The 14215-nt window shown below is 30.9% G+C and overlaps 1 protein-coding gene across 2 annotated transcripts in view; it reads right to left on the bottom strand.

Moving 5' to 3' along the window:
* LOC114330076 (dachshund homolog 2) overlaps positions 1–14215 on the bottom strand; it is a 1215300-nt gene that overhangs the window by 573309 nt on the left and 627776 nt on the right. The gene's annotated exons all lie outside the window — the stretch shown is intronic.

Below are 14215 nucleotides of genomic sequence, written 5' to 3' on the forward strand. Positions count from 1 at the left end.
TTCATATCAAGTGATTAACATCTTTATAAAGCTCGAGTAGGTGTATTGGCCATATATTAATAAAAGAGGGACATATCAGCAATTGGTCTTCTTACCATTTTACGTTGTGGAATAAATTATCCTTATTATACAATTCAATATTTACCTTGGAAATCGTTTTCAAAAATATATTAAATTAAACAAACTATCTGGCTTTGTGTTTGGCGTAACAAAAAAAAATCACAAAAAAAATTACAGTCTGAAAAATGAAAGAATACCCATGAACGATCACATCAATCACTTATTTTCTATTTGCTGTCTTTTTCTATAAATAACAAACGTTTGTTATACAAACGTATTTTCTGACTGTACCTGTGTGTTAAATTAAATATAACTAATAGAAAGAAAAATTTAGAAAAGGAAAAAAGAGCAAAAAATATAGACATTTAAAAAATTGTGAAATTCATGATAAGAAGATATTCAAACAAAAAAATAATAATAGAGCAGTTGTGATGCTTGAAGGGAGTGTCTCCCACCAAATGTAAAATTATATTTTAAAAAAGCTACTCCCAAAGCTGATATGAAAAACCAATAATCCAGTTATTTTTTCATCAGTGAACAAGATCAAATTTATTGCAGATGAGCAATTGATCATGGCAACATTATGAAGATTCTGAAGATATGTATAGCGACACGCTTCATTTATTATTTTTTTAGTTGCTAATTTTAAATATTAACTTTTCTCAAAACGAAAGAGTACGTCTCATGTTAAATTCACATGTGCTTTCGTTCCTAAAATACAAAACCAGATTGTATAAAATGAATGTTTTTTTCAGGGAAACACAAATTGCCAGATTGGCCACGCTCTTTATGTCAACTTCTTAAAACTACATAAAGGTTCTCAGCTTTTAAAACGCCAGTTTTAGTAATTTATCGCCTTTTCTGGCCACATCGTAGAACCGCAAACATGATGACATAATAGTGTTGTGGTCTCGGCCTCGTTGTTTTACACTTACTTCAATTTCATAATTGTTTCCGTCAACACCCCACCAACGGAACGTATGGAATATATGACAAGAAAGCTGATGAAGAAATACAGAAAAGTGAGACTGAAAATGAACACAAGAAAAATAGCGTATAGGTGGAAGATCTTGTCTTATAAAATTGGGAAATAATTCAATACTGCTAACAATTATAGATACACGTATAAGTACTTAGATATGCTCATAATAAAAGAAGGAGCTGTGGAAAAATGATAGAGGAAAAAAATAACGAAGAAAGGAAAACATGCAGCATGCTGAAAGCTGTGCTTTTAGGTAAATCGACATTAAATACACATAAAATACATATAGCTTAATAAAATAAAAAAAAGTCAAAATGTAAATTCGTACAGGTTAAAACAAATTTTATATCAAAGCTTAGGTGGGTACAAAAGATATTTCCAAGAAAGTATCCAAATCATACAAGGGGATCATTGTTTAAAAAATTAAAAAGGGGTCATTTTTGCAAAAAATATACTTTTTCAACTGCTGAGGTAATTCACTTATTAATGAAGGTCTATGGGATTTTTTCTGCAAAGTTAAAGGGTAAATCTTTCACATAAGACTTACTAAATTAAATTGGACCCCCTATTTATTTAAATAATTGTATATAAAACTTTAAAAACAAATTTGCAAATAATTATTTTTAGCGTTTTAAATAAGCACTATAAAATATCTTGTTTTACAGTCTAAGTTTCGCTATGTTATCAGTACTAAGCAAAAAAAATTGGTCCAAAAATATTTAATATTTTTTGAGATATTGAATTTGTTTATTAAATGGTATATTTTAAATTGCAAAAACGCGGTTGTTGCCAAAGAAATATTCACCTGCTTAAGATGTCAGTATTTTTATTTATATGTATATTTTCGATAAATGTATTGATAAATTCAAATTTCAATTAAACTCCCTCCTAAAATGGCTTTTGAAAATTATTCAAATTTGTTTATAATTTGTTTTTTTAATAACGTCGTGGGGATTAAGTATTTTGAAATGTCGTTTCGATAATTGGTTTCCTGGAAGTTTTTTACTAATTAACAAAATTTTTTTTGTCGTTTTTTCTTCTTCTTTTTTTTTTCTTGGAATTACATTACTACGGGCCCTTTTAGGGTTAAATTTTATTAAGAATATCAAATCTCTGAGTTGTAGATTCTAGACCTAAAAATATTAAGATTTAACTAAAATCTCTTAAATAAAATGTGGCTATTTACTGAGTTACAGGGTGTTTTATTTAAAAATTTAAAAATTATTGTTACCAAGTACTTTTAAAACTATTTGACGTATCCTTATCATACTTGGCAGAAAGTGTGGCTATTATACACCCTACTAAACTGTGATTAATAAACGTTTCTAGCTAGTGCCAGAGGCGTACGACAGAGGATAGTGAATGATTGACCCTTCCCAAATTCTACGCCACTGAGTGAATTACTATTTTAGCGAAATTTTTCGATTCTCCAATACTTTGTATGAAAATAACTTTATTGGTATCGATAAAGTCATCAGTTTACGAGATATTGGAAGTTTAAAATGAATGAATGAATGAATCAAAATAACTATGCCGTTTCATTTTGAACGTCCAATATCTCGAAAACTAATGACTTAATCGTTAGCAATAAAGAGTATATTATTTACAGAGAAAGTATTGGAGAATCGAAAAATTTCGCTAAAATATGAATACCCTCAGTGGCGTAGAATTTGGGAAGGGTCAACCATTAACTATCCCCTGTCGTACGCCTCTGGTAGTAGCTAGAAACTTTTATTTATCACAATTTAGTAGACTGTATAGTACATAAACTTTCTGCCAAGTATGATAAAAATACGTTAAATAGTTTGAAAGTAATTGCTAAAAATAATTTTTAAATTTTTAAATAAAACACCCTGTAACTCAGTAAGTAGCCACATTTTATTTAAGTGATTTTAGACTAATCTTAATATTTTTATGTCTAGAATCTACAACTTAGAGATTCGACATTGTTAATGAAACTTAACCCTAAAAGGGCCCGTAATAATATAACTCCAAGAAAAAAAAAAGAAGAGGAAAAAAGACAAAAAAATTTGTTAATTAGTGAAAAATTCCCAGGAACCCAATTATCGAAACGGCATTTCAAAATATTTAATCCCCGCGACGTTATTAAAAATATAAATTATAAACAAATTTGAATAATTTTCAAATGCCATTTTAGGGGGAAGTTTAATTGAAATTTGAATTTATCAATACATTTTTCGAAAATATACATAAAAATAAAAATAATAAGATTTAATCCAGGTGAATATTTCTTTGGCAACAACCGCGTTTTTGCAATAGAAAATAGAGTAACATTTAATAAACAAATTCAATATCTCAAAAAATATTAAATATTTTTGGACCAATTTTTTTTTGCTTAATACTTATAACTTAGTGTGTAAAATAAGATATTTTATAGTGCTTATTTAAAACGCTAAAAATAATTTTTGCAAATTTGTTTTTAAAGTTTTATATACAATTATTTAAATAAATAGGGGGTCAAATTTAATTTAATAAGAATTATGTGAAAGACTTACCCTTCAACTTTGCAGAAAAAATCCCATAGACCTTCATTGGTAATTGAATGACCTCAGCAGTTAGAAAAGTAATTTTTTTGCAAAAATGACCCCTTTTTAATTATTTAAACAATGATCCCCTTGTATGATTTGGATACTTTCTTGAAAATATCTTTTGTACCCACCTAAACTTTGATATAAAATTTGTTTCAACCTGTACGAATTTACATTTTGATTTACATGTAGTGTAATTTTATTTTACTAGACTAATAATACAATCGTTAAAAGCATAATCACTCGTAGCAGCGAAGTCTAGCCGCTAAAAGAAAGATATAAGGATAAAGTGAAGCTATAAAAAGTAACAGAAACGTTACTAATGAAAATGAGTGATAGTATATGATCCTACTTCGTGTTGCTAAAGTCATGTTGAGATTCTTCTAATTTTGTTTCTTGGTTGCTCCTCAGCATTTTTTCAATTATGCTATTAAATACTTTAGCAGTAACATGCTTATCAGTGTAATCCCTATTCGCAATTTCTTGTATCTCCCGTTTTAAAAAAATGTACTATTTACTTTTTGCTTCCGCTGCATCCAATCCGTGGTATTTCTTTTGAGGTAATTTTTCATTTAGCAGTTTTCTGAAGACCGCCCTGAAGCCATTGACCCAGTCAATGGAATCATCATTAACAAGGTAAGATGTGCCGATGATACCGTAATATTAGAAGAAACAGAAGACGAACTAAAAATATGAATGAACATATTATCAGAAGAAAGTCGCAGGCTGGGCTTGGACATTGGCTTTTCCAAAAACAAAATTATGGTATTCCACAAAAACACCCATGAACAAATTACACCCAACATACAAATAAATGGTGTCATCGCTGAGAAAAAAGACGCTTAGGAGGAGGAGTTGTCTGCTGATAATACTGTATAAAAAGTAGTATTTTTTCAAATTTCTTAAGGGATTTTTCAAATATTCCACCATACGTGTGAACAAATTCACTTTTATTGATTTAAATGTAAAATGTCGAATCCATCAATTATTTAAATATAAGCGTTTATTAAACGCAATTTTCAAAGTTCATTCAAAAGTCCCATTTTAAAAATGTTTAAAAATAACCTGCAAGTTATATTTAAAGGTCAAATCTGAAAGGTCCATCATTTCAAATTTAGCAGTTTAATTCATCGACCGTTTTGATCGACGTTTTAATGGTCCTTCTCATGGGTCCGAAGGGTACGAATTAGTGTGAATGGTATAAAATCGTCGATAGAGTTTATAGCCGATCATCTGCCATATCAATTTAAAATTATGTGATACCTGCGGGCTGATAGATATCTACCATCTCTTTCAGTTCGGACTCGGACGAGTATTTCCCTATTAAATGTGAATAAATTAGAATATATCAAATTACTTTGGAATTAATTTGAATGATTCCAGATCAACCTTCTATCAACATGGTATTTAAATATTTTGTAAGCTCCGATACTGAGATTTGGTTGGTAAATAGTTTCCGATAAGTTATAATAAAAATCGTATATAATTTTTGATGGTGAATATTTAATTTTTATTAATTGTCATAAAAATGCAACTTATTGTATTATTTATTGCATAATTGATGAAATAAAGACTCGCTTATATACATAACAGTGGTGACACAGTTTTAATCGCAGACACAGTAGAGAAAATGCAAAAATTAATGGATATTTGGCAAAAAGATAGACAAAATTTAAAGATGGAAATGCATTTCAATAAAACAAATCTTATGACAATAAATTAAGATGAGAAAAAAGAAAAGAATACCAATATAATAGTAAAGGAACAAGTAATAAAACAAGTACGTACTTTTGAATATTTGGGAAATATAATATATAATAATAGATGATGGGAAAACGGACATGGCAATAACTAATAAACTGAAGAAGGCTACTAATGTGTAATACGCTTTAAATAATACAATCTTTGGGAAATCAGAAATAGACAACAAAGCTAAACTCAGATAACAGCATAGTAAATTGTATAATGACATACGGAACGGAAACATGGATTGTGCAAAAGAAAACATGAATCAATGATAAACACGACGAACTGGAGTTACGAAGTTTGAAAGATTCAGAAATAAAGATATAATAAGGAGAGATCTGGACCAAGAACCGATAACGAGGAAGATCAAAATCAAACAATTGAACTGGTTTGGGCAGATAGAATGAATGGAGCAAAAGAGACTAACAAAGAAGGTACATGAAGCCAAAACGGGAAACAAAAGAAAAAAGGGAAGGCCGAGGAAGACATGGATGGACCAGATCCATGCTATAGGTGGAAATAGAGACATGAATAGGTATAAGAGATATGAAAAACCTGGCAGTCAACAGAAAGGCATAGAAGAAAAGGATAAGAGGCAGAACCCTACATCCGACGTCCTGAAGGGCACTAAGGATTATGAGAAAGAAGAGGAAGTGGTACCTGCGGGCTGGTAGATATCTACCATCTCTTTCAGTTCGGACTCGGACGAGTATTTCCCTATTAAATGTAAATAAATTAGAATATATCAAATTACTTTGGAATTAATTTGAATGATTCCAAATCAACCTTCTATCAACATGGTATTTAAATATTTTGTAAGCTCCGATACTGAGATTTGGTTGGTAAATAGTTTCAGATAACTTATAATAAAAATCGTATATAATGTTTGACGGTGGATATTGAATTTTTATTTATTGTCATAAATGCAATTTGTATCATTTATTGCATCAAATGCAATAAAAATCAACTTCCTTCTATTCGCTGATGACATAGTTTTAATTAATCACAGACACAGTAAAGAAAATAAAAAACTAATAGATTTTTGGCAAAAAGATACAGAATTTCAAAATGGAGATGAATCTCAATAAAACAAAACTTATGACAGTAAATTTTTTTTATTTGTTTTTAAACACAATCTGTTATATCACAAAAAAAAAGGTAACACTAAGCATTTTTGTTGAACGAACAAATGTGAAAGGAGTTTTAGACCAATGACTATCAACTCCTAGTAGGTTTGTTACTAATAACTATAATGTCACTTATTTTCACTTAAAAACCTTAAAACACTTTAAAACACTTATGTTTTAAATGGCAAGTCAAGAGGAGTTCTAATTTTCAGTATATTTAGTTGTGTAGAGTTGTCCAATAAATTCACTACTAATTCGTTGGGCTTCTTTTCCAGTCGTTTGAAATATTTATCACTGCATTTTTGATGATCATCTGCTTTCAACCACGGTGCATTTGTGATATCACGAAGAACCTTGGATTGAAGCTCCAGTATTGCTAGGTTGCTGTCTGCTGCAGTTCCCCACAGTTCAATCCCCTATGTCCAGATGGGCCGGATGATTGCTTTATACACTAATATTTTGTAAGATAACGATAAGGTGGATTTTCGGCCGAGTTACCAATAGTGTTTTTTGTATTTTATTCCTAATTGCTTCCTCTTCGTCCAGATGTGTGTCCTCCATGTTAGCCCCTCGTCAAGGTGTAATCCGAGATATTTTACAGTATCATTTTTAAGAATATTCTTGTTAACATTAGGATATTCGGTGTTTCTTTGTGACATTTAGTAAATACTACGTTAACTGATTTTGCTTCGGTGATTTTTATCTTCCATTTCTTAGCCCATATATCAATTAGATGTATGTTTTTTTGCAATATTTCAGCTGCCTGCATAGAATCTGGGTTTTTACCAGAATTACAGTGTCATCTGCGAATGTTCCGATTGTAGATTCTTCCCCAGTTGGGAAATCAGCTGTAAAGATTGTGTAGAGAATTGGTCCTAAGACGCTGCCTTGCGGGACCCCAGCATTTATGTTGTGAATTTCAGACACACTTTCTTCGTATCTTGTGTGAAATAGCCTTTCTTCGAGATATGATATAGCGGCTGTGAGATTTCTTTCTTCAGTTTGAATAACAATCCTGGATGCCAGACCTTGTCAAATGCTTGACTTACATCCAGGAAAATGGCATTGCAATAGCTCTTTTCCTGGAAGGCTGGTTGTATCTTTTCTACCACCCTATGCACTTGTTTAGTTGTGCCATGGTTTTGGCGAAAACCGAACTGATGATTTGGTATAATATTGTGTCTGTATATCAATAATTAGTCTACTTGCAATAATTTTCTCTGCAACTTTGGACATAATTAATAATAGGCTAATGGGTCGGTAGGATGTAATCTCATGTGGACGTTTTCCTGGTTTTGGAATCGTTATGATTTCTGCTAACTTCCATTGTGCAGGAAAGTAGCCTATTCTTAGTATCGAGTTAATGATCTGTGTTAAACTTACTATTCCTTTTCTAGGTAGGTTATTTAATATGTTGGACATTATCAGATCATGTCCAGGCGACTTCTTTTTATTGAGGTTTTTTATTAGACCTTTTACTTCATTAGGGGTTGCCCATTTGGGTGGTAGATTCATTTGATTAGGACTATCTAAATATTCATAGATGTCGTCATCTTCATTGGCTCTGTTTGTTAGTGGCTGAAATACCTTTTCTAGGTGTTTTGCGAAAGCGTCTGCTTTTTTCTAATCTGTCTTTAACCATTTTAAATCTTCTGTTCTGATAGGTGGAATTTGGTTTTGTGGCTGCTTTAGCTTATTTGTGGCCTTCCATAATGAGTAATCGCTGTCTGAATTAGGTGTCAGGTTTTCTAGGTAATATTGGAAATTGACGTTACTATGTTGTTTTAGTAGTTTATTATTTCTCTACATATTCTGTTTAATTCTTTTTTGTCTTGAGGTGAACGAGTTTGCTACCATTTTTTACGAAGTTTTCGTTTTTCTAATATTTTTGTTCTTATTATTGTTGGGCAATCTTATTATTGTTGGGTTTTCGTTCAAAATTTTGTTTTGTAGATTCGCATGCAGTTTTGTGTATCTGTTTTGTTAGTGTTTATATAGCTTTTTCTATATCTTGTGGTTGTTTTAATGGGATTTTTAGGTCTATTTGTCGTTGTAGGATTTCTTTGAAAATATTCCAGTCCGTTGTTTTATTCGTTAGTCTTGGAGGTGGACATTTTTCTGATGGATTTGTCATTAAAATGAAGATAAAAAAAGAAAGGAATACCAATATAATAGTAAGGGAACAAACAATAGAACAAGTATCTACGTTTGAATATTTGGGAAATATTATAACAGATGATGGGAAAGATAAGTAATAAACTGAAGAAATCTACTAACGTAGAAAATCAGAGAGAGACAACAAAACTAAACTTAACTCACGAGTATATAACAGCATAGCAAACCGTATAATAACATATCGAGCAGAAACATGGATTGTGCCAAAGAAACATGAATCAATGACAAACGCGACCGAGATGAAATACACGAGAAGCATCGCTGGATTAGCAAGAACCGATAATGAAGAAGATCGAAATCAAACAATTGAACTGGTTTGGCCACATAGAACGAATGGAGCAAAAGAGACTAACAAAGAAGATACATGAAGCCAAAATTGGAAACAAAAGAAAAAAGGCAAGGCCGAGGAGGACATGCATGGACCAAATGAAGACATGCATAGGCGAAAGAACAGACATGAATATAAGAGATATTTATGAAAATCCTGGCCACAAATAGAAGCACATGGAAGAAATGAATAAGAGGCAGAACTCTACATCCGACGTCCTGAAGGGCACTAGGGATTATGAGAAAGAAGATGAAGTGATACTTGCGGGCTGATAGATATCTACCATTTCTTTTTTCATAGATTTTCTTTAGACATTTCGTCGAGATATTTTTTAGTTAACAATAATAAATATGTTGATTTTCACCCTTTTCTACAAAAATTTCGTTATTTTGACTTGTATTTAGAGTGTTATCAAAAATTCAAGAGCGTTAACTCTAGAAACTCTTAAGCTAATAAAATATTTTTGAATTTTTTGTTGCATATGATCCATTGACGAGTTCTACTGCAAAATCCATTTTTTTGAGCTGCCTGTAAAAATTTGCCACCGTTAGCTTATTTTTCAATATTTGGTCTTGAATTTTTTTTGAATAATTTTTGAATTGTACTGAATATGTTTATTTAATTTAAAAATAAAATAATTCTACCACAATTTCAAACAAAATTCAAGAAAAGGTGCTTGAAATGTTGATTTCAAACCATGTCGCCACCCCCCCTTAATCAAAATTAGTAAAAAGTTAAAAATTCGAACATGTTAAGGTAACAAATATTGCGGCCCTCGGTAATAGACCAAAAATATTTTGTGGCCCTTACTAAAAAAAGTTTGCCCACCCCCGTTCTATACCAAACTGTTCTACATAAAATTTAAAACAAAAAAGGTCCATACATAATTGTTATAAAGTCAACGGTTCCAGAGTTACGGAGGGTGAAAAAGGGAGGTTTTCGATACTTTTTATATTATTTGGGCAATTGATGATGATTTTGGGTGGTGGGGTTGACATTTCTTCAAGGACTTATCACTAAAATACCTTTGGCCACTGAAATAGCAAATTTTATTTACAAAACACAATCCTGTTAAAGAAAATTTCTTTCATCAGTAATATTATTATTATAAATTGCCCACAAAATATAAAAAGTATCGAAAACCTCCATTTTTCACCCTCCGTAACTCCGTAATAGGAACTTTTTTGTTTTAAATTTTATGTAGAACATTCTTGTATAGAACATTGTTTACGATAAAGCATAGTTTTAGAAATATTGACGGAAAACTTAAAAGAACTACTAATTTACCGACTTCTCCCCCATCTCCCCTCCAAACCGGACGCTCAAAATTGTGTAACTTTTTACAGAACAATATATGGAACATATAGAACAATTTGGTATTGGAGGAAAACTTTTACTTTGGATGTTTGGGTTAGGCCTTTTTTTGGATCAATTATATTATACTACCTCTAGTCCAGGGCGCATCTGTTTTGAGATGGCCGTTGAGAGCTGACTCAAATGTTTTTGCAGAAATTGCTTAAAAATAAATCAAATAATAATATTTAAGTTATCCTCCCTCTCAAAAAGGTCCGGAACATTGTTTAAATAATCAAAATGTCAAAAATTGAAGGAAAAATTCGATTTTTTTCTTCGTTTTTTGATTATAACTTTAAAAGTATTCATTTTCGAGAAAAGTTGTACTGACATAAAAGTTGCGTAATTAAATTTCCTACAATATAGAATTGGTCAAATATTTAAAAAAATAGTCACCCTAGTTGCAAAATAGCAATAATTGCGAAAAAACCATACCAAAACAAATATTCGCATTTTACGTTTTTCAACCATTTATGCTACACTTAGGACCTTCATATTTCACCCAGAAACACCTTATGATACAGTAAAACAATACTGTAAATTTCATCAACATCGGTTCAATAAATTTTGCAAAATAAATTTTGCAATCCAGCTTTCGCAAAAAAAATTTATTTTTGTCAAAATGTTACAGGACTGAAAATAAAGCTGATAGCAAGTTGAAATTTTTTTTGCTTATAGAAGTGTACTGTACCTTTCAGTTGCAATTTTCAAAATTAAAATCGATTAATTACCACGGCGTCAAAAAATTTTTGAAATAAACAATAAATTTTGGTGTTACGCGCAGGACAACGGTGTTCGATTCACACAAGTTGACTTCCACCAAAATTTCTTCCTATCTTTATCTAATATATTATTTTCTTACTCTATATTTTGTTGTATTTTAATATTTTAATTCCACAAAAATCAAACTAACTTTATTATTGTTTGTGAAATATTGTTTAAACAATTGCATTTGTTTAAAAATAATAAACTTTTATTATTATTATTTAAGTTAAAATATATGAACAAAGAAAGTTTTTGCTAATAAAAGTGTTATTTCAAAGGATAGAGTATGTGTTTTTATTTTGCAATAAACAAATTTATTTATTTATATCGAAATGTAATAAAAATTAAAATGTATCAATCATTATCAAAGGTCATTGGAATGCCCAATCAGAGAAAACTATCCGCTGTCCTGCGCGTAGCACCAATAATTCATGTTTATTTAAAAAATTCCTGACGCCGTCGTGTTAATCGATTTTAATTTTGCAAAATTGCAAATGAAAGGTACATAGTCCTGTCGCCAGGGGGGGTACAACGGCCTCGTTAATTCAGATGGACTTACCCAAGTTTTTTTTATGTATTTTGACCCGTAGAACACGAATTTTTTGGGTAACAGTTGATCCGGATGTCGATAAGATTGTTATAGACCAAGAACTTGAGGAATCAAATAACAGCGATTTTTGGCAAAACAAAACAATATTTTGTATTTTTTGGGTCATTTTAAGCAAAAAATATTTCTACAAGTTTTTTAGTAGGATGCACAGTTTTCGAGATAAACGCGGTTGAACTTTCAAAAAATCGAAAAACTGCAATTTTTAAACCCGAATAACTTTTGATTAAAAAATAAAATAGCAATTCTGCTTAGCGCCTTTGAAAGTTCAAGTCAAATTATGTCGGTTTTGATTATTTGCATTGCTACGAATTTATTGTGTTATTGTTAAACAAAGCTACAAACAACTAGTGCGTGAGTGATGTTTCTATGATTTCTCATTTAAAATCGAACGAGTAGGTAGAATAGGTACTAGTGCAATCAAGACTATTTCTACGTTACATGCGTTAAAACGCATGTAAAAGCACGGGAAACCCTACGTGTTTATAGCTTTGTTAAACAATAAAAAAATAAATTTTTACCAATGCAAATAATCAAAACCGATATAATTTGACTCAAACTTTCAAATGCGGTAAGCAGACTTGCTATTTTATTTTTTAATCAAAAGTTATTCGGGTTCAAAAATTGCAATTTTTCGATTTTTTTAAAGTTCAACCGCGTTTATCTCGAAAACTGTGCATCCTACGAAAAAACTTGTAGAAATATTTTTTACTTAAAATGGCCCAAAAAATACAAAATATTGTTTTGTTTTGCCAAAAATCGCTGTTATTTGATTCCTCAAGTTCTTGGTCTATAACAATCTTATCGACATCCGGATCAACTGTTACCCAAAAAATTCGTGTTCTACGGGTCAAAATACATAAAAAAAACTTGAGTAAGTCCATCTGAATTAACGAGGCCGTTGTACCCCCCGTGGCGACAGGACTAACAGTACACTTCTATAAGAAAAAAAAATTTCAACTTGCTATCTGCTTTATTTTCAGTCCTGTAACATTTTGAAAAAATGAATTTTTTTACGAAAGCTGAATTGCAAAATTTATTTTGCAAAATCTGTTAAACCGATATTAATGAAATTCACAGCATTGTTTTATTATATAATAAAGTTTTTTAGGGTGAAATACGAAGGTCCTAAGTGTAGCATAAATGGTTTAAAAACGTAAAATGCGAATACTTGTTTTTGTATGTTTTTTTTCACAATTATTGCTATTTTTCAACAAGGGTGACTATTTTTTAAATTTTTAACTAACTCTATATTGTGGCAAATTTAATTACGCAACTTTTATGTCAGTACAACTTTTCTCGGAAATAAATACTTTTAAAGTTATAATCAAAAAACCAAGAAAAAAATCGAATTTTTCCTTAATTTTTTGACATTTTGATTATTTAAACAATGTTCCGGACCTTTTTGAGAGGGAGGATAACTCAAATATTATTATTTGATTTATTTTCAAGCAATTTCTGCAAAAAAATTTGAGTCACCTCTCAACGTCCAAATGTACTAATATTTTTACAGATGGGCCCTGGTCTACCCGTAACTTCGGAACTGTTCATTTGAGAAGGATTAAGCATCGAGCTTTTTTTATTTCAAATTTAATGTAGAACATTTTCGTATTAGAGGTTGTTCATGCTAAACCATTTTATAAATATTGACAAAAACGTAAAAAACTACGAATTTATCGACTTCTCCCCCCTCTCCCCCCCAAACCCGACGCTCAAAATGGTGTGACTTTTTTCTGAACATTATGTGGACCTTATAGAACAATTTGACGTTGGAGGATAACTTTCACTTTGGATGTCTGGGTTTGGGTCTAGTTATACCATACTATATACCGAAATATGCTTTGAGCCACCTCTAACATGGAAAGATGAAGTGAGTTTACTTTTTGAAGTTATACTTCTTTAGGCGCGATTTCATTGAGGGTGAAATTTTATTAATCTGCGCGCATGCGCACACAGACAGTATGGAGTTAGTTACTAAATGTTTTAATTTATGTATGTATCAGTCCAGAAAAGGTGTGGAAAGAATATCTTAGTGTTTTTAAATTTCTACAACATTTCTTACAACAATTTCTACATTTATTTTTCTACAAACGTGTAAAAATGCAATTTCTGGCACTCCATAGGAGCGTTAAAAATTCTACTTTAAGGCACTAGTGCTTTAAAAATTTTAAGGCACTGCAGTTAAAAGTGAATTGTCAAATTGTGAAACGTCAAAATATTTATATTTCATTTATTAACATTAATATTAATAATACAACTTGCGCAATTTGAAAAAGGTGGTTTAAAATGTTTTTTATTATAATCTTGTGTCTTTGGATTTGTCTTCCTTGGGCGTAAAATAATAAAACATCTATTTTTATATTTCACTTGTCGCCGTGATGTGTAATTATGTATATCTGAAACGTCAGTAGCATGCGCCTTGATGGCCTTGTTGGTAGAGCATTGGACCAGAGATCGAGAAATCGCGAGATTGCGGGTTCAAATCCCGGACGATTCATACTTTTTTCTTTTTTTTTAATATTT

This window comes from Diabrotica virgifera, chromosome 8 (assembly GCF_917563875.1).
Source record: "Diabrotica virgifera virgifera chromosome 8, PGI_DIABVI_V3a".
NCBI classification, from domain to species: Eukaryota; Metazoa; Arthropoda; class Insecta; order Coleoptera; family Chrysomelidae; genus Diabrotica; species Diabrotica virgifera.